General features: G+C 38.6%; 1 protein-coding gene across 3 annotated transcripts in view; it reads left to right on the top strand.

The window, feature by feature from the left end:
* SPOP (speckle-type POZ protein) overlaps positions 1-25,282 on the top strand; it is a 75,455-nt gene that overhangs the window by 44 nt on the left and 50,129 nt on the right. For all 3 annotated transcript variants that reach the window (XM_005868157.2, XM_005868154.2, XM_005868155.2), the window contains exon 1: positions 1-214. This exon ends at the window's left edge or, in 2 of these variants, runs on beyond it. The gene's annotated coding sequence lies outside the window, so the exon portion shown is untranslated. The remainder of the gene's footprint in view (positions 215-25,282) is intronic.

The following is a 25,282-nucleotide window of genomic DNA, read 5'->3' as shown; positions in this document are numbered from 1 at the left end:
GTTGACGTGTTGACGTGCTGACGCCACGACGCCCCGGCCGGTGTGTGTCCGGGTGTGTGTGTGTGTGTGTGTGTGTGTGTGTGAGTGTGTGAGTGTGCGCGTTCCGAGTGTGTGTGTATTTGTGTATCGGCGGTCCCGCAGGTCCCGGATGTTGCGGACAGTATGAGGCGAGCGCAGGGGGACGGGGACCAGCAGCTGTCGCCGCCGCTCTGAGGTGAGTGGGGGGGAGGAGAGTCGAGGGAGAGGGTTGTCCTGTCGGAGTGGGGGGCGCCTCCCTTAAGAGGTGACTGACCCCTACTCCCCCCGCCCCCCCTCCTCCCGCCACACATATACTCTTCTCTGCCCCATATCCCACATCCCGGGTTACGTGGCTTGTAAATGCCAGAGCCTCATCAACCGTTCCTTCTCCCAATTCGAAGCATTCAGGAGACACAATCGCGCCCCCTGCCTTCAGCCCCCCCACATAATTTTCCCAGTCCCATCCCCCTTGCCAAATAGAGAGCTGTCGCCTGCGGCGAGATGGGTGACTGCGCATGCGCGAGCGCGAAGGAGCTCGGGGTGCTTGTTCGCTGCCCTCCGGGCGCATGCGCACCACTGTGTTGCAGGGACCTGCGGGATAAAAGAGCCCCTTGACCACGCGCTGCCTTCTTCTCAGGCTGCGGGCGAGACTTACTGCCAGATAGCGAGCCTGTTGCTCCTGTCCCAGAGGGAGAATTTAGGTGATCCGAGGGGCTTATTGACAAAGCACTGTTTGCATCCGGGGTTGCCTAAGTGACTCACAGGCTACAAACGCTTCCCAGAGCCAACGTGTCCCACGCTGACCCTTCTTTTGAAACTGTGACTACAACTTCTGGTTCTACCATTACTTTTCTTTACTCCCATGCTGTATCTTTAACGCAAACATCCCCTGAATTTTGGAATAAGTAGGTGCCCAAACCCATTCAATTATTATGGCAGGGGATTTTGGAAGGCTTTCAGAGGAGGACTAAGGGTCATAAAAAGGAAAGCAAGAGGGGGTTTCCTTTTAGCAAAATTCCTAGTTATCTTCACAGAACTAGTTAAGGTGTAGAGAAAGAACACACAATGTAAGGCTTAGAGTAGTAGTTGTAAATCAAGATATCAAGGTTCTCTCCCCTCCAGCCTTCTTATTTGTGTGACCTATTTACCTCTTTCTTTGTAAAAGAAGATCTTCCTTAGCACTTTCGTTTTAGCTGTACATTATTGATGCTCTGCGAAGGTCACATGAAAACAAAAGCAATCTGAAACTACTGGTGGATGGTATCTTACCCAGGGCAGGTTTTAACTCTAAGTAACGAGAGTGATGTAACAAACAGCAGTTTAAAACTAGGAACTTTAAAGTACAGGAATATTTCAGTGATCTAGGCCCGGGGTTTTCAGTTGGCCGATTATCCATGGTCCTTTAATTTCTTCCCGTGTTGCCACTCTTTTGCATACTTTGCTGTTTCTTACCTCTGCCATCAGAACAGGGTGAGGGAATGATAAACTCTTACAAACTGAAGGTGTGCTGAAAAGCACTGAAATGAATAACTAAATTGTTGGGAACGGGGCTTGAGGGGGGCGGGTGCGTATTTTTTGTGTTTTTCAGTTATCTTTGCCAACCATGTCACCTGTGTGAATAATTGGGAATGGGATCTATTAGTAAGCCTTCTTTTCTGTTCTTTTTCCTTTGTGTTCTTTGGTATTCTTTGCTCAAGGCTTTTTCGGTTGCCATTTTTAAATGTAGGACCTTATGTTCTTGGGCTTTAAAGTATACATTCTTTTTTCACTTCCTCATTTAACTCTGGCCTTTGCATGGTTCAGCTGTCTTTTGTGCTGTTTTCTGTTGCCATGTGGTTGCAGTGGAGCCAAGAGATGACACAGAAGAAGCATAGGAATTTGGGGGCATATGTTATCCTTGCCCTGGGAAAGAGGTGGAAACTCATCTTTTTTCCCCTTATGTGAATATGAGGAGTGCTAAATTATTGTGACAATTCCCCGCTTGGGGTGGGGGTGGTTGGTGTCCACTTGGTACTTTAGTGACTTCTCCTTTTAGAGCTCTTCATAGTGGTTAGTTTGGTACTTGAAGATGATTAATGCTATCTATGTCCAGACTTTGATCAGGTTCTGGGCTAAAACCTTGAAGTGAAACTATTGAGGTAATCACTGTCCATTTCTTTTCTCTGCAGGCCTCTGTCTTTTAGAATGCTTTGTTTTTATGTGGAAACATTTCACCTGGTTCAATTTGAAGCCTCATTTAAAATTGTTATGATACTAAGGCATGATATGCTTTTAGGATTAAGATGAGTATCATTAGATAATTCTTACTGGTGCAGAGCCTTGTTTAAAAAAATAACTCTTTAAAACGGGTAACATGTACATACTTATAAAACAAAATTTAAAAGGTACACACAGAGTGAAAAATCTCTTTTGTACTATCCTCCTTTCATCCATCTAGTTACCCTCCCCAAAGGAAATTGTTGTAACCTGTATCTTATTTACCCTTTCAGAGATAGTCAGTGCTTTTACAAGCGTATACAACTACATATTCTTTGGTGCTTTTGTTAATTGTTGTTTTATGCACATGGTAAGAAACTATACCCATTATTCTGTACTTTGCGTTTTCATTTAATATATCTTGGCCATCAGTTAATACAGTACATAGAGTACCTCTTTTTGAAAGCTGGTAGGTATTCCATTGTATAGATGTACCATAATTCATCCAGCTGTTTTTACTGGATACTTAGGTTATTTCTAGAGCTTCAATTAATTTCTTACATGTAGATTTTATGTACATGGTGTCTTGGGTAAATTCATAGTGGAAGTGCTTTCCATAAAGATTGTATGGATTTATATTCCTGCTAGCAGAGTATGAGTCTGCCTCTTTCCTCATCAACACTGTATTGTCAGAATTTTTTATCTAGCCCTGGCATGTGGCTCAGTTGGTTGGAGTGTCATCCTGTGCTTGGAAAGGTTGTGGGTTGTGGGTTTGATTCCCTGTCACATACCTAGGTTGTGGGTCCAGCCCCGGTTGGGGTGCCTGCAGGAAGGCAGCCTTTTGATGTTTCTCCTCTCTCTCTCTCTCTCTCTCTCTCTCTCTCTCTCTCAAATCAATAAGCATGTGCTCGGGTGAGGATTTAAAATTATTTGTAAAAATCTATGTGTAGTCTTTTATTTAAGATTTTAAAGTGAATTGTGTAGCATGTTAAGCTTCATTACATCCAGGAGTTGTGGATAAATACTGTCTCTGCTTTGCAGATGGGGGTGGTGGTAGGATATATTGTTCAACTGAAGAATAATGTCATGGGAATAAAGTCATATGCCTGGATAACACAGCAAACCCATGACAGTGTTAGGAAGACTTGTAAAACCTGTATTCTAGTTTCTTTAACTTTTAGATGCCAGTTTTTCTAGATGAAGTTCTATAAGCCCATAAGTGAGGTTTTAAAATCTTTTGATAGCTGTGATTCAAAAACAGTTTATACAAGTGAATTGCCATACTGTTGAGGAATTGAAATGCTAACTCACTTAAGGTGCTTTACTGAGCACCTATGCAGAATACTGGCACTAGTACTTTTTAAAAGCCTGTTGATTGCAGAATACTTGACTATGAGCTGTGAGGAAATAGAAAAGAATGAAAAGATCTGTTCCTGAAGGAGCTTACAGTCTTGTTGAAAAACTAAATCTACTGAACATATGAAATAATAAGGGAACATTAATATATTGCGTTTTATGCTGAGAGGACTTCGTAAATAAGGGATTAAGGGTTTACGAAGAGTTTATTTGGGGTGCCTTCCTGGAAGAAGTGCATTTTGAGTCCCTACCCCCTGCCTTTTTACAACTGTTTAAGTGAAAAATTTAAACATACAGAAAAATGGAAAGACTAGTACAGTTATCCCCTAGATTCCACAGTTGTTCACATTTTGCTGTATTTGCTTTATATATGTGCATGTATGTTTATATATATACACATTGTTATATTGCAGACATAACACCTTAATACTTTAATACTTTAAATATGTGAGATGCTTCTTAAAATACATTGTTTTACTTAATTGTTCTTACAATACATTGCCAATTGCCACAGTTTAGGCAATTAATGGTTATTTCCTAATACCATCTAATATTCAGTTCATATTCAGATTTTCCTAGTTATCTTGAAGATGAACCTTTTAGTTATTTGTATTATTTTTCCTGCAAACATGCCTTTAGTCTCTTTTAAAATCTAGAACAGTTTATATACAGGGTGTCCCCCAAAAATGTATGCACACTTTAACAGCTGTTAGTTCAGTTTTGAAAATGAAATGTATTTTAATAAGCACTGCCTTTATAATTATTCAAAGTGTTTATACATTTTTTTGGGACATCCTATAGAAGCCACATGAGAAGAATTACTTCATAGGTGTTGCTCTGTACTTCATTTTGCATCACAATAAGAGAAACGTATGTTGTAATGTCCCACTGCAGTGATGGCGAACCTATGACACGCGTGTCAGAGGTGACACGCGAACTCATTTTTTTGGTTGATTTTTCTTTGTTAAATGGCATTTAAATATATAAAATAAATATCAAAAATATAAGTCTTTGTTTTACTATGGTTGCAAATATCAAAAAATTTCTATATGTGACACGGCACCAGAGTTAAGTTAGGGTTTTTCAAAATACTGAGAGCTCAAAAGGTTCGCCATCACTGCACTAGAGTAATGATGCTGAGTTTGTTTGATCATTTTTAAAGATGATAAATACCTTGTGTTTCCATTGTAAAGACTTTTTTTTCTTTGTAATTAGCAAGTAATCTGTAGAGTGGTGACACTTTGGCACCATATTATTATATTTCTCCAGCATCCTTTCATCTAATGATGATGATCCTTGCCAGTTATTTCTTTGGTTGTTGCAAAATGGTAATTTTCTAATTCTCATTCCCCCAATATTTTGTAACTTTCCCTCATCAGGAATAGATTATAATTTCTACCAAAAAGTTCAGGTAAATTCTTAATTTTCCCTTTAACAATTTTTTTGAGTAAGGAGACGATATAATAACCACCGCTAATGGTGGCGAATTATTTCTTTTTCTTGCTTTTTGTTTTAGTATTATTATAAACTTATGAATTTTAATTTACTCTTTGTTTTACCAAAAATCACTTTTCTTGGATGTTCAAGATGTCCCATATTTGGCCAGTGGGAGCCCTTTAAGCTTGGTTTATGGGCACTTCCTTGCCTTCTAGTACAAGAAGTTCCTGGCTCACTCTGTATTTTCCTGTCCCAGATGTGGAACCTTTGCTTGTGTGTGTGTATGTGTGTGTGTGTATATGTGTGTATGTTTCACATTTTCTTTCCTTTTAATAAATTACGTTGTTCATCTCCCTATGGAGCTTCTGGAACCAAATTCTAAAAAATAGAAATGTCTTTATTTTAGTACAATGCACCTAGTGTTTGACTCATTTCAGTGCCACTGGCATTGCTGGATTCTGGATCTTAGACCTCACAGATTCCTTGTCTTGAATACTCTGTGAAAGACAGGTAGTATCTCCAGCAGAAGAGAGTATTGCTTCCTTACACTCCCCCACTTTACCTCCCCCACCCCCCACTCCCGCCCTTAATATAAGGCTAGCTGTAGAAGAGACTGGGGAATTTCTTCTCTCATGAGTAGCCTTGCGTTTTTTCTGAGATGAAAGGTACACAAAATGAAATTTAGAGACTGAAATTGTGTTTATAAGCTTTCTGAGAGATGTGGAAGTTTGATTGTTATATAAAAACATCTTTGTGTGTGTGCACAAGTATATATTTGTCTTTCCTCTTTTTTCTTTGTTTACGTGCATTTCTCCACACAGTTGGAGTGTTATGTAAGATTATGCTGTAGTAGCATATTTTTTTCATTATTACTAGATTTTCATAATAAAAAAGGAGTGAGACAAATTGTTCTTAATTAGGGTAAATTTTCAGATAGGCCATGAACTATAATATCTAGCTGTCTTAACTCAGGCTCTGGAACAGTGCTGAATCCTATGGATTTCTATTGTGTACCGTAGACTTAGGAGAAATGTTGGTGCATTCAGTGTTTTCTGGAACTCCATCACACTAATGAAGGTTAATACAAATGAAAGATACAGTGGAACTGCATTCTAAAGCTGGTTTTAAGGGCTGGACTAATTCCTGCCTTAGCAGAAAATGTTTTATTGGACTCTTATGATGTAGTGGTATTTTGAGTAATCTTATTTGAGTAAACTGATTTCAGATTACTCAAATGACAGTAACAGTATTCTGATATTTATCTGAAGTCCATTTTTCTTTTCACCATCTTGTCATATTTACTTTCAGATTTTATAAGGTTAGTCTCAACCTGGTTTTATAAAACAATACTGGCCCCATATTAAATTCTGGCTGTGTATTCAGGGAAGCACACCTGTTTCTTTGTGTTTGTTTTCAGGCATGGTGAATCACTCTGAAAGGCTATGCTGACACATTTGCTAAGATCCACTGGTTTCTTTTACTTTTGTTTTCGATAAGCTCACATTATAGGTAAAAATATTCTAGAGTATAGCCTCTTTAGGAATTGCTTAGGTCTTCATTCCTACAGCTATGGTCATGTTTTAATAGAGCAGGAGTTGCCTACCTACTCTGTGTGGCAAAGCTGGTCATGCCACTTTGAGAGAGCTAGATGCAGACCTCAGAGTGGGGATTAAACATTCAGTCATTAGCCCTTATTTAACATGAGGACCTTTTTTCTTGTCTGTTTCTTTCTAAGAAGCTGTTGTCATAAATCTTCTTGCTGTGGCACCAGCTACATCAAAGAAGGACTTGCAGTACTTTTCTGAAAGCCTCTGATTCCTTCCATCTGTCTGTCTTATTTATTTATTTGTAAGAAAAAATGTATATGTAATCATTCATCTCCTTAATTTGAGATTTATGTAATTCTTAATTGGTATTTAGAAACAGGTACTACTTACTGTTTCTGTGATTTTGACTACTTTAGTTATGTCATATATGAGTGGAATCATGCAGTATTTGCCCGATTGTATGTGGCTTCTTTCACTTAGCATAATGTCCATGTTGTAGCATGTGTTAGAATTTCCTTCCTCTTTAAAGCTGAATAATATTTCATTGCATGTGTATACCACATTTTGTTTATTCATATGTCAGTGGACACTTGGATTGCTTCCACCTTTTGGCTGTTGTGAATAATAAAGGTGTAAACATATCTCTTTGAGACCCTGCTTTCAATTCTTTTGGATATACTAGTATACTCAGAAGTGGAAGTGCTGAATCATATGGTAATTCTCTTTTTAAATTTTTTTGAGGAACTGCCATGCTGTTTAATGTAGTGGCTGCTCTATTTCACATTCCTACCAATAATACACAAGGATTCCAATTTCTCTACATCCTCCCCAACATGTTATTTTCTGTGTTGTTGTTTTTTAATAGTGGTCATCCTAATGGGTGTGTTTTAATTTGTTGTTGTTTTTTTTAACTTTATTCTTTTAATGAAACTAAACTTTAATCTTTAACAGAGTTAGATTTATTATGTTTCTCTTTTGTAGTGTGTGTGTGTGTTTTTTTAATCTGAATGAAGGACTCCTCCTCTATACTGAGGTAATAGTTACATACCATATTTTCTTCTAAAAGCTTTAAAGTTTTGCTTTTCACATTTAGGTCTCTATTCTACCTAGAATTTATTTTGATATTTGGTGTGAAATAGGGATCTAATTTTTCCCCCATAAGAATAAGCCTGAAGTCGGAATTTAGTTTTCTTTCCATAAGGATAACCCGCTGCCCCAGCATCATTTATTAAATATTCATGCCTGTCCCTTACCATTTTATGTTTCCACAAAACATGAGTGTTTGTACCTGCATTCTCTACCCTGTACCATGAGTCTGTTTGCATGTCTTAATTATCATAGCTTTGTAATAATTGTTCATATTGGGTAGGACAAGTCTCACTAACCTTGTTCTTTTTCTGTTTATCAACCTCCCTGAAAAAACCCTGTTGGATTGCTATATTTTAATGAAGCCATATGCTGTCTAAGGTATCGTGATATATAGAATGGCTTTCTTCAATAAAGAAAAGAAATCAAGCCTCCCTTATCTAGCAGCTGATCATTAAGTTTGTCTCTTGTGAATGAGCCTATAATTTCCATTTAATTTTTAGGTTTTTTGGGGGGATGATTTTCATTTGAGGGGATCTGATCTTTCAAATGGAGGAAAAGAAACTTATTTAAAATAGCTCATATAAAAGATTTATCAAAAGGAAGTAGCTGTCATAGAACTTAAGGAAAAGCTGAACAACCAGACTTCAGCAAGGGCTGGAACAAAAACAATTCCATGGACTTTAGCAGTCTAGTGTTCCACCATAAATAGATCTCAGTATCCATGAGGCTTAATTCAGATTCCTGAGTGATATCTGATTTGGTCAGTCTAAGGCTTGATTTCCCTTGGGCCAGATATCTTTCCCAGGTTCAACTGTGGTTGAGGACGGGGGATGGGAGATTTGGTATAAACAGCAATGTTGGAAGTGGCTTGAATAAAAGGAAGATTATTTTAAAGCAGTGGTTCTCAAACTTTTTGATCTCAGGACTCTTTACCAGGTATACTCTGAAAATTACTGAGGACCCCAAAGAACTTTTGTTTGTATAGTGTATATCTGTTGATATTGACCAAATTAGAAAACAAAATGGGAAAACATTTTTAAAAATATGATTGCTTTAAAAAACACACCTATATCATGTTAGCATAAATAATATATTTTTATAAAGTAAATTTAAAAAAATTAGTGAGGCCCTAACTGGTTTGGCTCAGTGGATAGAGCGTCGGCCTGCGGACTGAAGGGTCCCAGGTTCGATTTCCCTCTCCCTTCCTCTCTGTAAAAAATCAATAAAATATATATTTTTAAAAATTAGTGAGAAGAGTGGCATTTTAAAAAACATTTTTTGCAAATCTAAATATCCACTTAATAGAAGACAACTAAATTCTCATATCTACTTTTATATTCAATCTGATATAATAGATTGTTTTGGTTAAAGTATATGAAGAAAATATGGCCTCAAAAGATGTAGTTGGACCCTGGCCGGGTGGCTCTGTTAGTTGGAGCGTCATTCCATACATCAAAGGGTTGTGGGTTGGATTCCTAGTCAAAGACAGTACCTCAGTTGCAGGTTGGATCCCCAGCCCTGGCCTTCCCTGGCCCCCGATGTGCATGTGGGAGGCAACCAATCAATGACTCTTTCTCTCTCTCTTCCCCTCCTCCCTCCTGCTCCACTCTGTCTAAAAATCAATGGAAAAAATATCCTCAGGTGAGAGTTAAAAAAAAGAATGAAAGAGGTAGTTGGAAAAAGGGGTATTTTTAGACAATTGTGCATATTCTTCTATATACTGTTATGCCCAGATTTCAGGATCCCCAAGAAACCACACCAGGGAGCCATCCGTGTCCGATCAAAAGCATAAGAGTCTTTATTCAAGCCCGGGCTTGGCTCCCCTACCCTCCTTACTGACGAAGCAGCAAGTGGCAGAGAGAGCTAGCCCTGTGGGAAGAGGGGTTTTATAGGGGGTTGGAATAAGGGGAGGAGAAAGGACTGTGGGCCCTGCCGATTGGCCAGGCGCAAGTCGGTGTCTTGTTACACAGGATGTGGTCATATCTATGGCGTGCACTTCCCTTGATTGTCATTGGTTAGTTTAAAGAAGTCCTGGGTGTGGCTAACAGAGGCCTGGGCTTCCGGGAAGAAGCCTTGCCGAGCACATGGCTGCCCAAAAATGGAGGATCCAGGGTAAGATGGAGGGCATAGCCCTTACCCTGGGGCAAGATGGAGGGCGTAGTCCTCGCCCTTTCATATACTACACCAAATTTTACAGTTGGTAGTTTCTTAAACGTTGTAGTGTGGAATCTGAACTAATATTGATGTTACTGTTACATTAAAATCCATTGGTCTGTCTTGCACTTTGAATGGATCTTTTACCTATACATGATTTTATATTATCATGCATTGGTTGTTTGGGAAATACTGGTTCATTGAGTTAAGCAGATCTTTCAAATGACACATTTTATAGTGCCATATTTAAAAACCACATTAGTTAATATCATCATCCTTCTCATCAGGAAGGTTACTGGAATCTGTCAAGCAGCTACACGATTTCCAAAATTCTAATTCTTGATTAAAAGTTCTGATTTTATCATTGGCAACAAGTACTGTCAGTTTTTTTTGAAGTGACAGACTCGCTTCATTTTCAAGAAAATGTCTGCTACATAGTCATGTCTGAATAACCACAGTTTGTGCTTTGTTCCAAGTAAAAGTAGTGTTCTGTGAAAAAAGCAGTTAGTTCAACTTAAAACTCAGAGTCACAAGTGCTTTTCCTTGAGACAACCATTATACTTGAGTATCCTGTAGAAGTGCTTTTTGCATACTCATTTCATTACACAATTTTTAAAAGACCTGTTGGGGTCCAGCCCCAGCAGGTCCAGGGGTTCCCAAAGGTGTGGACGGAGTCGGCGAAGAAGGAATGACATGGAGATAGCGTTCAGTTGATCAGCATAGTGAGGTTCTTTTTTTTATTCTCCTATTACATCTGTATTTATACTATTTGATCCTATAAGCATGCCTCTATAATCACATCATGGTATGTTTTGGGTAACGTTCTACAGTTCCTTGTTTCTTATCTGACCTTTGCCAAAAATCCTGTCTCTAGTTCTGTTGATTTTTTAAAAAATATATATATTTTATTGAATTTTTTACAGAGAGGAAGGGAGAGGAATAGAGAGTTAGAAACATCGATGAGAGAGAAACATCGATCAGCTGCCTCCTGCACACCTCCTATTGGGTACATGCCCTTGACCGGAATCGAACCTGGGACCCTTCAGTCCGCAGGCCAAGGCTCTATCCCTGAACCAAACCAGTTAGGGCTAGTTCTGTTGATTTTAATCTTGTCTAGGTTAATCTCTGTGTTCCATTACAAGGGCTATTCCAAGGTCACTGCTCTACTGATAGGCTACAAGGAAGTGACTGAAGGAGATTATCCTACCCAGTAAAGGTTATGTCCTCCCAGCCTCGCTGCTTGCCTTCCCTGGGACTGCCCTGTGTCGGTGGATCTCCAGGGGTATAGGCTTTGGTGCTTTCCCTGGTGGGCAGACCCCTGGGGATGTGGGCCCAACAAGTCCCAAATTTATTGCCAACAGTCTTAGTCCAAGTTCTTCATAAGTAGTACATGGTATTTCTGTAACACTAGGGGGATTTACTGATTTATTCTCTTCCTTAGTCCTGTTAATCCCTAACCTGGGGAAACAACCTTTCTCGGGGAGGTGGTCCTGTTTAAAACACATAGCGCTAAGAGGGGGAGCAAACATATGCCATATACGCCAGGTCCCTTGAAACATAAGCTGTGCAGATATTTCTTCCCTGCAGCGACTGTGTCAAGCAGCAAGGGTGGACCGGCTTCCGGCAAATTCCCCCATTTTTATTTTTTAAATGACAGCACGTGTAAATCAGTGGCCACCTCTCAGATTGGGTTGTTTAAGACTCGGAAGAAGACTTGTTTGTGACTTTGCCAACAGGTCAGTCCGACGCTTAACCCTATATCAGCTCCCCACAAAGACCCATATTCAAGGTTTTAGAATTATAAAATTAATAATTTTTATTGCTTCATCAGGAACATTCTTAAGTGAAATAGACTTTTTACTTATTTTTTTGTTAAATATATTTTTATTGATTTCAGAGAGGAAGGGAGAGGGAGAGAGAGAAAGAGATAGAAACATCAATGATCAGAGAGAATCATTGATCGGCTGCTTCTTGCATGCCCCCTACTGGGGATTGAGCCTGCAACCTGGGCATGCGCCCCGAACTGGAATCGAACCCAGGACCCTTCAGTCTACAGGCAACGCTCTATCCACTGAGCCAAACCAGCTAGGGCTGAAATTGACTTGTTAAAATCATCGGTAAGTAGTGGTAAAAGACACATGACTTTAGTACAGTGTGATGCCATTACCTTGATTTATGCTAAAGCATCAGCAGTTTTACCCATTATTGATTTTATACCACCAGTGGAAATGTCAATATAATGAAAAGGCAAGCAATGTCTTAGTATTATGAAGATAGTTTTGACTTCACCAACTTCTTGAAAGGGACCTCCATCCAGGGATATGCAGACTACACTTTAGGGACTACAACCTTATGGTGGGTGTGGGTAGAGAAACAAAGATATGTCACTTGAGGTATAACAAGTGTTTCATGGTAGAATTCTACTGGGTTAATAGGATGTTACTAAACGTCACTTAACATGATGTATAAATGAATGGGATTTTTAAAAATACCATAAAATGTTGCAGATTTTTTATTGAACAGATATGTTCTTCTAGTAATTATTGTTTTCAGACAGCAGAGTTTAAGGTACGTATTCAGGTTTTCAGCCAGCTATTCTTTCAAGTATGTGATAATCTGAGGGTAACCATTTTAATATAGTTTATGAAATTTATGTCATCATAGTAGCACATGGCAGCTTAACATTTTTTTTAAGCAGTTGAAATCTGAGCTCCAAAAATTGCATTTGGAAAGATTTTGCCTTTTCAGAAAAGGCATAGGAGGGCAGGCCATTCCAGCTTTGTATCTTTTAGTCATTATAGAGAACCCTCCTTCCTAATTTAAATATGTTTATGACAGAGATGGGAGTAATGACGTTATCTGACTTCATTTCAACAAAAATCTCTTAAGTGACTATAAAGAAAAGATTTTGTGAAAGGTGGGGAGGGATATGTTCTGAAAAGAGTAGGGGGTTTAAACCAGTATTATATATTTTGGTGTTTAGAAGAGGAAGAGATAATTCAGTTGGGGGAGTTGGGGTGGGAGTCAGGGCTGTCTTTGTGAAGGTTGCATTTGAGCTGGGTTTTGAAGGATAGGTATTTTGAAAGCTGGAATTTTAATTGGCAGAGATGGGAAGGGAATTCAGGCAGAAGGAATGTCCTGAACAAAAATGTGGAGGTGGGGAAATGCAGTGTTTGTTAGTATTGGGTGTGCACCAGAAATAATGAACAGGGTAGAATAGCTGAAGCAAAAAGACATATGGGATAATGGGAAATAAGGCAAGAAAGTAAATTGGCCCAGAACATGTAAGGTTTTCTACCAAGATAAGTGATGGAGAGACTTTGAAAGTTTTTGGTTGAAAAAAATAACATGATCAGACGTGCTTTCAGAAAATGTGTTGGACCTCATTCATTTATTAATTCATTCATTGACTACTTTTTAAAAAAAATATTTTTATTGATTTCAGAGAGGAAGGGAGAGGGAAAGAGAGAGAGAAACATCAATGATAAGAGAGAATCATTGACCGGCTGCCTCCTGCACACCCCCTACTGGAATTGGGCCCGCAACCCAGGCATGTGCCCTTGATTGGAATCGAACCCAGGACCCTTTAGTCCTCAGGCCTATGCTCTATCCACTGAGCCAGACTAGCTAGGGCCATTGATTACTTTTTTTTTAAGTTTTTTTTTTAATTTTATTTTATTGATTTTTTACAGAGAGGAAGGGAGAGAGATAGAGAGCTAGAAACATCGATGAGAGAGAAACATCGATCAGCTGCCTCCTGCACACCTCCTACTGGGGATATGCCCGCAACCAAGGTACATGCCCTTGACCGGAATCGAACCTGGGACCTTTCAGTCCGCAGGCCAACGCTCTATCCACTGAGCCAAACCGGTTTCGGCCATTGATTACTTTTTAAAATAGTTACTCTCTGCCATGTAATCATAAGGAATGGTGTATACATATAATGGTGAACCAAACCAAATATCCTTATTCTCATAGAATTTACAGGCTAGGAAAGGAGCTTCAACAAATAAACATAATTACAGATTACTGTAAATGTTATGAAGGAAAGGAATAAGTTAGTATTAGGGGAATAATAGGGAAATTAAATTTAGTTGGGGGAATCTGAGAAGGCCTTGCTGTGGAGTTAAATATTAATTATCTACCTCATGTCAGATGTTATTCTGGGTGCTAGGGATATAGTTAAGGATTAAAACATAAAAATACCTGCTCTCATGAAGTATATAAACAAAATAAATAAAGTATATGGTACGTTAAAAAGTGGTAAGTCCCAAGGAGAAAAATAAAGCTGGAGAGAGAGATAGGGAATGTTGGGATGGTGATGGGGTTGCAGTTTTAGATACAATGGCCAGGGACCGTCTCACTAAATCACTGTAATATTTGAGTAAATATCTATAGGAGGTGAAGGAGTGAATTAGAACTCCATACAGAGGGTATAGCAAGGGCAAAAGCCATGAGGAATGTCGGTATGTGTCTTGCAAGTTCAAGAGACCAGGAGGAGGGCCAGGTTGGCTGGAGAAAGTGGTAGAAATTAGGTCAGAGAGGTTAGTGGGAGTCCAGAACCTGTAGAGCAATGGTTCTCACCCTTAACTGCATGTTAAAATCAGCTGGGGAGCTTTTAAAATTTTTGATGCCTAGGCTCCTGTTCCTTAAATAAGAATCTGTGCAGCCCTAGCCGGTTTGGCTCAGTGGATAGAGTGTCAGCCTGCTGAAGGGTCCCAGGTTCGATTCTGGTCAGGGGCACATACCGGAGTTGCAGACTCAATCCCCAGTGGCAGGAGGCAGCGTATCAATGATTCTCTCGCATCATTGAGGTTTCTATGTCTCTCTCCCTCTCCCTTCCTCTCTAAAATCAATACAGATATATTTAAAAGAAAAAAAAAAGAATCGGTGCAGGTGGGATTCAGTGGCATAGGCGATGGAGAGAAGTAGATGGATTTGAGAAGTGTGTTAAAGAAATAATTCATTTAATTATAGATTGAATGTGGGAGTTGAGGGAGAAGAAGGTGTCAAGGATGATTCCCAGGTTTCTGGCTCAAGCAATTGGATGGGTAGAGGTGCCACTTACTAAGATAGGAGTAGGGATAGAGGAATAGGAGGAGTAGGTGTGGGATTTGGAGGGAAGATCGGAAATTAGGAGTTCAATTTTAGACATGTTAAATTTCAGATGTGAATGAAGCTAAGTATAAATATGTTAAATATGATATGAGAGGAGCTTGAAGTCAGAACTTGAGTTAATAAATTTATATGTTACCTGCTTATTGGTGGTCTTAAAAGTAACTAATGACATCATATAGGGTAAATTTGATGGGGAAATGACTGGTTAGCCTATTTCAGTAATTTAAACATGAATTGGTGATAGTGTGAACAAGGATAGTGGCAAGAGGACTAAAATAGAAAAGGGTCGGTTGGAGATTTGAGGACCTGTGGAGCCCATATCTAGTGGCAGTGGACATTAGGAAGTAATGAAAGTTAGCTTTGTGATATCAAGTCTGAATGAATTATCAGTCTATTAGCAGATATAAAATAGGCAGGAGGAACTGGTTTTGGAAAAAAGATAATGTTAGACTTTGCATGTATTGACACTTAGGAGAGGCTGGCTAGCAGGCAGGAATTTGAATCTATTGCACTGGGTTTTGGAAGAGCAGATGAGGTTTGAAACATAGATTTAGGTTACATTTATATAAAATTTATTAATCATGGGAATGACAAATTTATGAAAATAACAACATCCAAAATCTTTATCATGACTGGTTAGATCCTCTGAAATATATATGATCCTTGCCTGTTCTTGTACAGTGTTTTCTTTGTTCACCATGTAAAGCTGCACTGGCTTTCCAATATACCCAACTAGGTCCTCTTTCTGGGCTTTTGCACTTGATGTTTTTTCATCTTGACTCTTCCCTTCTTCCCTTCCTCTTGGTAGAAGGAATAGGAGTTCAGAGGGAAAAATTCAGAAGTTGATATCTGTAAAGTAGAGAAAATTCCAAGAGATCCTTGCTAAGGTATGAGTGTGGATGAGTAACTGAAGTGGAATGTCTGTGGGAGCATTGAAGTTGAAATCCTGTCAACACAAAGACACACAGTGCCTTAGTGTTAGACTTTGCATGTATTGACACTTAGTTTACCCCAGTACTCAAATCTGTTGACCAGAGATATTAAATCCAACAGTGGTTGTCCTGTATACCTTGGTGGCCTGATGATGTGGTGGTGGTGGTGGTGGTGATGGTTGACCTTTGAAATATAACTTGTCTTGATGATTTGACTTATTGCCATCTGTCACCACTTATGGAAACCTATTCTATGTAGACTAGAGACCCGGTGCACAACATTCGTGCACTTGGGGGTTGGGGGGTCCCTCAGCCTGGCTTGCACCCTTTTGCAGTCCGGGAGCCCTTGAGGGATGTTTGACTGACGGCTTAAGCCTCCTCCCTACAAGGGAGCCGTCAGTCAGACATCCTTAGAGCTGCCACGGAGGTGGGCCGCTGCACTTGCTAGCCATCAGCCCAGCTTCTGGCTGAGCGGTGCTCCCCCTGTGGGAGCGCATTGACCACCAGGGGACAGCTCCTGCATTGAGCGTCTGCCCCCTGGTGGTCAGTGCGCATCATAGTGACCAGTCGTTCCACTGTTCTGTCGATTTGCATATTACCCTTTTATTATATAGGATGAGAAACTTCCTTCAGTGAAAGTTATTGGTCAGTTATTTGAGAAACTTCTTCCTTGAAGAAACAGCATGAAAACAGCAGGGAAGTTAATTGCATGTATACTTTGATACTTCATTAGGGACTACTGCTCTTCATGAGCTATAGTGTGTCACTTCTTAAGTGGTGGTGATAATAGTAAATGTGAGTAATGCACAATACACACAAATTCTTTTTAAAAAAATATATTTTATTGCTTTTTCACAGAGAGGAAGGGATAGAGATAGAGAGAAACATCGATGAGAGAGAAACATCTATCAGCTGCCTCCTGCACACTCCCCACTGGGTATGTGCCCACAACCAAGGTACATGCCCTTGACTGGAATCGAACCTGGGACCCTTGAGTCTGCAGGCCGATGCTCTATCCACTGAGCCAAACCAGTCAGGGCTACACACAAATTCTTAAAAAGAGTTGTGTGTAATTTCAAAATCTACATCTTTTTTTCAGAATAACAGATTGTTTTTATTCTGTAGTGAAAAAATAGAAGAAAATAAAGAAAAAAGTTCTATATAATAAAAGCCTAATAGGCAAATTGAGTGAATGGCGGAACGACCAGTGGAACAACTGGTTGCTACGACACACACTGACCACCAGGGGCAGACGCTCAACGCAGGAGCTGCCCCCAGCCTGCAGGTTCCAGGCCAGCCAAGGGACCCCACAGATCAGCCCAGATCACTGGCCAGGCCTAGGGACCCTATCCTTGCATGAATTTCGTGCATCGGGCCTCTAGTTAAAATATAAAAATCTTTCATGTTACTAAAAAATAATATTTTAAAGTAACTATGTAGAATTCTGTTGTATAGATGCATCATATTTTATTTGGCCAGTTCTCTACTAATGAACTTCCTTTTTCTCCAGTTTTGCATATAAATTATGCTATGAAGAACATCCTTATAAATAAGTTATTATATACTGATCAGGAATTTCTTTGTTAAAGGGTATGCAATGTTCTATGTTTTCCCAACTTTAAGTATTTTTATAGTTAAAAGGCAATTTAAATAGCATTAAAGGACATTTTAATAAAGGGAAAAATAAATTTCATTCTTCTATCAGCTATTTTGTTTTGATTTTTAAGTACCTATTCCTAGGTCTCATTAGACCTACCAAAAGAAAATTTGGGGGATAGACAAAGACATATACACTGGGCATCCTATGTTAATTATCAGGTAAGGTATTCTAAGTAACATTTACTAACTGCCAAGAAAGTAACAATAAGTACTATAGGAATTCAGAGTGAACTGGGGTGATTAGGAAAAGCTTCAAGGGCAAGGTGCAACTTGACCTTGATATTCAAATAGGAGGTAGGAGAACATTCCTGGCTTTAGGAATGGTATGAACAAATTTGAGGAAGATACATGGAAAAAATAAAAGACACATGGTTGTACATATGAGCTCACAAATAGTAGACTAATGGGAAAAGATGATGGTTGTTGTGGTGTGGTGGAGAGAATGTACAGGATTGAAGTGATATCCCAGAGAACCAATTTTATTATTAGGACATCTGAAGTTGTACCGTATGGATCTATAAAATAAAGCAGATATATAGATGTGGCCCAGTTTAATTACATTGAATACATTAAAGTCTCTATTTACATGAAATATAGCTTGTTTATTTAAGTGAATTATTTAAATAATGAACTTCCTGTAGCCCTTAAAATTTCTTATCACAAGGAAAAAATGTTTTTTTATAACTATGTGTGGTAATGGATGTTAACTGAACCTATTGTGGTAATTATTTTGCAATTTATATACATATATCAAATCATATATTTTACACCTAAAACTAATACAGTGCTATATGTCAATTATAGGAACTTCCCAATACTTAAATATTTATTTTACTTTGTAGTTTGACAGACATGTTGCAACTTTTGTGGATCTCAGTTTCTTCTATAAAATTAAAGGGTTTAGACAAGGTGGTCACCGAAATACTTTCTGGCACTGAAATTGTTACATAACCTTTCAAAAATACCTTGATTTTATGAAATAAATTGGCCTGTAGTTAGGCTGATACTCACTTCTGGCTCGTTAGGCACAATAATGCATTTCCACATTTGTGGGAGCAAAAGTCCTCAAGTGGATGATTCTCTCATGGCTTCCGAGGTCTAGATTGATTCACCTTTAAAAACTCACTTCTCGTCGTTTATTTCGAAGTGACATTTAGAGATTTTCATTTGAAAGAATTTCATAGCTAAGATTGAGCCTCAAGAGGATGCTGTGAGGTTGAGAGGAATTATATAATAATACTCAGTTTTAAATTATCATCATGTAAATTATCTGTAGGAATTTATCTCATGCTGGCTTCCTTCTTTTATGTTTAATTCACTCCCATGATGTTTTCAATGTATGGCCAAGCTATGTAAATACATTTTATTACTAGTTTAGCCCAGATACAATTTGAATTATGCCATTTTTCACCTCCTTTAGTGTGGATAATTGAGAGCTGGCTAGTACTTTTTAAAACTCAGAGACTTTCTCTTTAAAGTACACAATCATATTCAAAGCTAATTAGTGGCATACTTTAAGCATCTCCCTCATAGCATCGCATTCTTTTCACTAAATTGTACTATATTTGACCAAATGTTGCCTTTTAGAGAAAACATTAGGTAAGGTGTCATAGGTGACCAGCTAGCTCTTCTTACAAGCCCTCTCAGGATGCTGTCAATTTGATGAATGTGGTCTTCAAGATTCAGGATCCACTCCATTTCTTCATCGTCACCAGAGTTGATTGGTCTCGTGCAAAGGTAGCTAACCAAACTGCAAGGGGCTGACAGATAAACCAGAATATCACTTTATTCATATACGTTGAGGGATGGTCTTTTCCATGACCAAGAAAACATACCAAGAAAACATGTGTCTGCTCAGTACATTCCGCTCCTAGCACTGGGTATTATTAAAAAACTAATAACAATAGGTAATGTTTACTGAGCACTTATTGCTCTAAGCATTTTACATGTATTTAACTCATTTACTCTTCACAGTAACCTTATGGGGGAGGTATTCTTACCTGTATTTTACAGGTAATGAGTTTGAGGCACAGAAAGGTTTTTAGTAACTTGCCTGCAATTATACAACTACTGTGTTGGACTAAGCCAGGGGTGGGCAAACTTTTTGACTCGAGGGCCACAATGGGTTCTTAAACTGGACCGGAGGGCCGGAACAAAAGCATGGATGGAGTGTTTGTGTGAACTAATATAAATTCAAAGTAAACATCATTACATAAAAGGGTACGGTCTTTTTTTTTTTTTAGTTTTATTCATTTCAAACGGGCCGGATCTGGCCCGCGGGCCGTAGTTTGCCCACAGCTGGACTAAGCAAAAGATCACTTGGTAAGCATAGAATCTTAGCAAAGGGAAATCATTTTATCTGGGTCATGATACATTCACTTACTCATTTTTTACACATTTATTAAGTACAGGGCATCTACTATTTGCTGGACACTGCCTAGACACCAGGCTTACAAGGTGAATATAACACAGGTAAGGGCCCTCCTGGGACACTCAATAAGACAATAATTACAAAAGCAAGAGATTTACACATTGAGAGCAATGAGGAACCATTTAATTTTACTTGGAGTGATTAGAGTAGATGTTTACAAAGATGAAAAAAAGGCATTCTGGATAGAGGAAACACTATATGCAAAGATGCTGCAGTGAAAAAAACACACAACCAGCTTACTCTGCAGGAATGAAACAAGAAAGTTTTGCATTAATTAAGGTAATACTGCAGTGTACTAATGTCCTGAACTGATTAAGCTGGTTGTTGATTGTGGGGATCAAGAGGAATGGTTTATTGGGATGTATTTCTGAGGTAAAATTGACAAGACATGATTGACTAAATTGGGGGGTAGGAAGTAGAGGTGTGGGGTAGTGAGGGAGAGTGGGGAGTTAAGGCTAACACTAAGGTTTCTAGTTGGAGTACTTGGTTGAACGGTAGGATTATGGAAGACAAGTTTTGGGGGTGGAGAGAGATGGGCTTCCATTTTTGACTAGATGAGTTTGAGATGCCTTTGAGATAGCCACGAGATGTCTCGTAGTAGAAAGTTAGTCTGTGGTACAGAAGAGAAACGCTTGTACATAGTAACTGATGCCATGGGAGTTAAAGGAATGGGGGTGATTGTAGTGATTTGGATTGGCTAGAAGGCAGGAGTTAAAGTAGAGGCCAGTATTCCTCTATTTTCAGTAAATCCTTGTTTAAATTTTTAGGTCCTGTGTTATCTGCTTGTATTTGGTAGAAATCTTTTAATGTAAGATATTTATTTATTTATTTATTTATTTATTTTAAATCCTCACTGGAGGATATTTTTTCCACTGATTTTTAGAGAGAGTAAAAAGGAGGGAGGAGAGGAGGGAGAGAGAAATATCAGTGTGAGAGAGACACATTGACTGGTTGCCTCCTGCACTGGCACTGATCCGGGGCAGGAGCAGACTTGCAACCGAGGTATGTGCCCTTGATCGGGACTTGAACCTGAGACCCTTCAGTCTTGGGTCAACATTCTAACCACTGAGCAAACAGGCCAGGGCTTGATGTAAGCCCTGTAGATAACTCTTATTTGTGGTTATTGTCCTAAAATTCACACAAAAACTTTTATTATTTTGATTGTGGTGGTGGTTACATGTGAATTTTGTCAAAATTCATAGACTCTAATTTCATACAAAAGAAATTTTACAATAGATAAAAATTGTTTAAAAAATGCACTCAAAGTTTATCTGGGAGTTTTGTGGGTGCTTTTCTCCTATAGTCTTTTAACTTTATGATTAAAACTTTTCATAATGCTAAAACCTCATTTTAAGAAATTCTTCTCAACTTTATCACCAATTCTTTGACCAAGCTTACAAATAAGAGAATGGGTGGGCTTAACTTTATTCTCTTTCTACTTGGTTATCACTATTTGAAGACAGAGAGGCAACATAGGATCTGAAGAATCTACAAATTGGATAGTGAGCACTATGTTGACTCTAGTTTTTTTCCCTGTAATAAATTGTGAATGACTTCACTGTAGATATCTACAGTATTTTAAAATTTTCTTTTTAAATAAGTTTTCATCTTCAATTATGGTAGGAATTGAAATAAAGATCATACTTTCATTCTAGACTAAGGAGGATAACTATCATCTTTATTGCCAACATAATATAAAGATACTAGAGGCCTAGCACGTGACATCGCGTGAGACCCAGTGTCCTGCCGGTGCTGTGGGACCCATCATTGCACCTCCTGGCGAGTCTGGTCGTTGGTTGTTACAGCGTTATGGCCACAGGCCTTTTATAATATAGATTTTGAATTAGCTAAATTTAACATCAGTTATGAAAGTCAAAGTTTATAGGTGTGCAGTATTTATAGAAGTGATTGGGTTAATTATGTGGAATTCTCAAGGACATTGGACATTAAGTTTTAGTAGTTTTATGCAACATTAGACTAAGACACATCCATTCCTCTGGACTGTTCCTTGACTACTATGTCTTGTATGGAGTACATGCTCATTAAAAACTCATACCAAAAAAACCCCACAAAACTCATACAATGGAAAAAACACCCCAAAGTACTTATTTTTGGAAGTTACTTGCATTACATGATTGGATTGGATAAACTGTTGTGGCAAGTATGGGCTATAAACCATAAATATGCACCTTGGTTACCAGACTGTCTATAGCCAATCATGAACCATTATTTTCTTTTATGTCATAGTAGCTTGCCATGTAACATGGGAACCCAACCAAATACTGTTTTAGTTTGTTTTTGACTTATGTGCTAGCTCAGTGTTAAATTGGATGTTTTTAGATTTGATTTTTGGATTAATTTCAAGTAGTCGTTTATTTTCTTCTTCATCCATTGCCACCTAACACCAGTCTCAAGTCCAAGAAACAGATTGTGTGTCTTGGAAACAGTGGATTGTAATGAAGGACGTAATTGTTTCATTTTAGTCTGAGGCCCACCACTTTATGTGATTGGAATATTTGTTTTTCTTTGGTTTATAATTTTTATTTGAAAATTCCTAACCTAAAATTTTTATCTACAAATATGTGGAATTCAGTCTGGTAGACAGGACATTAAACTCCATTCAGTAGAATTTGCTAGCACCTTAGACGACTTTTTCTTCAGCTGCAATCAATCAATCAATCTTAAAGGGCCTATTCAAATCATATGCCTACAGGTAAGGGTTTCTTTATTAGTATTAGAATTTAGGGACCTCCCACATGACTTTTTGATAATGTCATAGGCTGGACCCTTGCCAAATAACCCGTTTATCTAACTTTGTGTCCCATTTAGTTCCATTCCCCACTCCCTTTCCCAGTTGATGCCTTGTTGGAATTATGTGCTCTGAGTCCAGTGTTTGCCATTGGGTCCCATTGAACATTTGTTATGTAATCAGAACAAGGGTTGAGAAGACCACTCATTTTATTTTTTAAAAATTTTAAAAATATATTTTTATTGATTTTAGAGGGGAAGGGAGAGGGAGAGAGAGAGAAACATCAATGATGAAAAAGAATCATTGATTGGCTGCCTCCTGCACGCCCCTACTGATGGAGTCCACAAGCCATGTGCCTTTGACCGGAATTGAATCCGGGACCCTTCAGTCCACAGGCCGACTCTCTATCCACTGAGCCAAACTGGCTAGGGCAAGGCCAATTCATTTTAAAAGAGATGCTTCTAGCCCTGGCCAGTAGCTAAGTTGGTTAGAGCGTCATCCCATTACACCAAGGTTGTGGGTATGATCTACAGTCAGGGCACATACAAGAGTCAATGAATGCATAAATAAATGGAACAACAAATCAGTGTATCTATCTCTTTTTCTCTCTATATCTCTGTATCTCTCTATCTCTATCTCTCTCTCTTAAAAAAAATTAATAAAAGAGATGTTCCTGGCCCTCAACATAGGACTTTCTGTGGTTGGTTAGTTTTATGTGAAGGTATATATAAGGATTGCCTTGATTCTGAGTGCTTCCTATAGATGCTTAAAATTGTGAGTTTCTTAAATTGATCCCCTGATAATAGAAGAAATTGGGGGCAGTTTTCTTAAGAGAATTAGTGCTGGGTATGGTTGGTTGGTTTACTTGGGTGAGGAGAAGAAATAATGTATTAGGAATAATCTCATATTGAGTGTTCCTAAATTGTATTTCCCCATGTTTCTTATAAAATTAGACGGAGCTTTTGCTGGAAACAAACATACTGCATTAAATATACTGCATTTCCCTGATTATAAATTAAAAATTTTTTTCACATATATAGCATACTACAACTGAAGATATAATAAATACTTATACAATTGACCATTGGACAATGTGGTGTTAGGGGCACTGATCCCCACACAGTCAAAAATCCATATATAAGTTTGACTCCCCAAAAACTTAAATACAGTCATCCCTCAGTATCTGTGGGGGATTGGTTCCAGGACCCTCGTGGGTAGAAACCAAAATCTCAGGATGCTCAAATTCCTTATATAAAACGGTGTAGAGCAATGCATAGACTTGGCTCTCCGCATCCACAGAATCTGGGGATGTGAAACCTGGGGATACAGAGGGCCAACTGTATAATTATTGAAAACGTTCTGCTTATAAGTGGACCCATGAGCTTCAAAGCCATGTTGTGCAAGGGTCAGCTGTAATAGCAAATTATAGGACAGTAAAAAGAGAACGTTTGTCTATATTTATTTTATTTTTAGAAACTTAATGTATTCTCCCATACATACACACATACATACTCAAGCTCATACACATACAGACACATATTCCTAGAGTTGCCTGATGTCCTTTGCAAATACTGTTAAATGAAGATGGTAATTTTCAAAGTGGATAGTGTGAGCAACTTAATTAACAGTTACTTATTGAGTACAGCTTGCTAGGCATTATTCCAGTTGTTAAATAAAAAACACTTTTAAAATATAGCAAGAGTTGCTTCCTATGTGCTTTATTAACACTTTTATAACCTCTGGAATCATGCACTATTCCAATTAATTTTGGGGTAAAAAGCTGAATAGGAATCCTTTGTCAGGGATAAGATAAGGAACTAAGTTGACTTTTTACTGTGCTGATAATCATCTCTGGATAAAAGTGGCCAGATTATATGTAGAGGAATTTATTCATACATGTCATTAATACATATCTTGATCTAAGACAGAACTGAGTCTCCTTGGAATTATAAAATCTGCAATACAAGTTGCTCACCTACTCTCCTTGTGGTTCCTCTCCACACCCCCAGAATTTATTTTCTATCAATATCTTCTTTTACAAACATCTGAAGGAAACAACTATATGTAAATCTTGTACACAGACAAGTACCACATAACATTTCTGGTATATTTTTGACTGGAGTTTTTCCACTTAATTAATGAAAGACAAATTTCTGGCCTTTTTTTTTCCTCCTTTTTTGTCTAGTCTCACTGGCTCTTCTGCGTAAAGATTTGTTTATGTCTCTCTAGTCACACTGGATGAAAAGTATGTATAAAGATGGTAGATGCTCAAGTGTGGGAAATCAGGCACTTATGTGGGGAATATGTATCATTGGAACAACATTTTGTAGGGCATTTTGGTAATATCTATCAAAATAAATAATGCACAGGTTCTTGGTCTTGCTTGCACTTATTTTTAGACTAGTGGCCCGGTGCACAAAATTCGTGCATGGGGGTGGGTGTCCCTTAGCCCGGCCTGCACCCTCTCCAATCTGGGACCCCTTGGGGGACCTGCTTACCTGCTTCTCGCCCCCTAACCACTCTGCCTGCCAGCCTTCTCACCCTCAACTGCCCCCCCCCGCTGGCCTGCTCAACCCAATTGCCCCCCCTGCTGGTC

The sequence above is a fragment of the Myotis brandtii genome, unplaced genomic scaffold (genome assembly GCF_000412655.1).
Source record: "Myotis brandtii unplaced genomic scaffold, ASM41265v1 scaffold265, whole genome shotgun sequence".
NCBI classification, from domain to species: Eukaryota; Metazoa; Chordata; class Mammalia; order Chiroptera; family Vespertilionidae; genus Myotis; species Myotis brandtii.
This window is presented reverse-complemented; position numbering and strand designations above follow the sequence as displayed.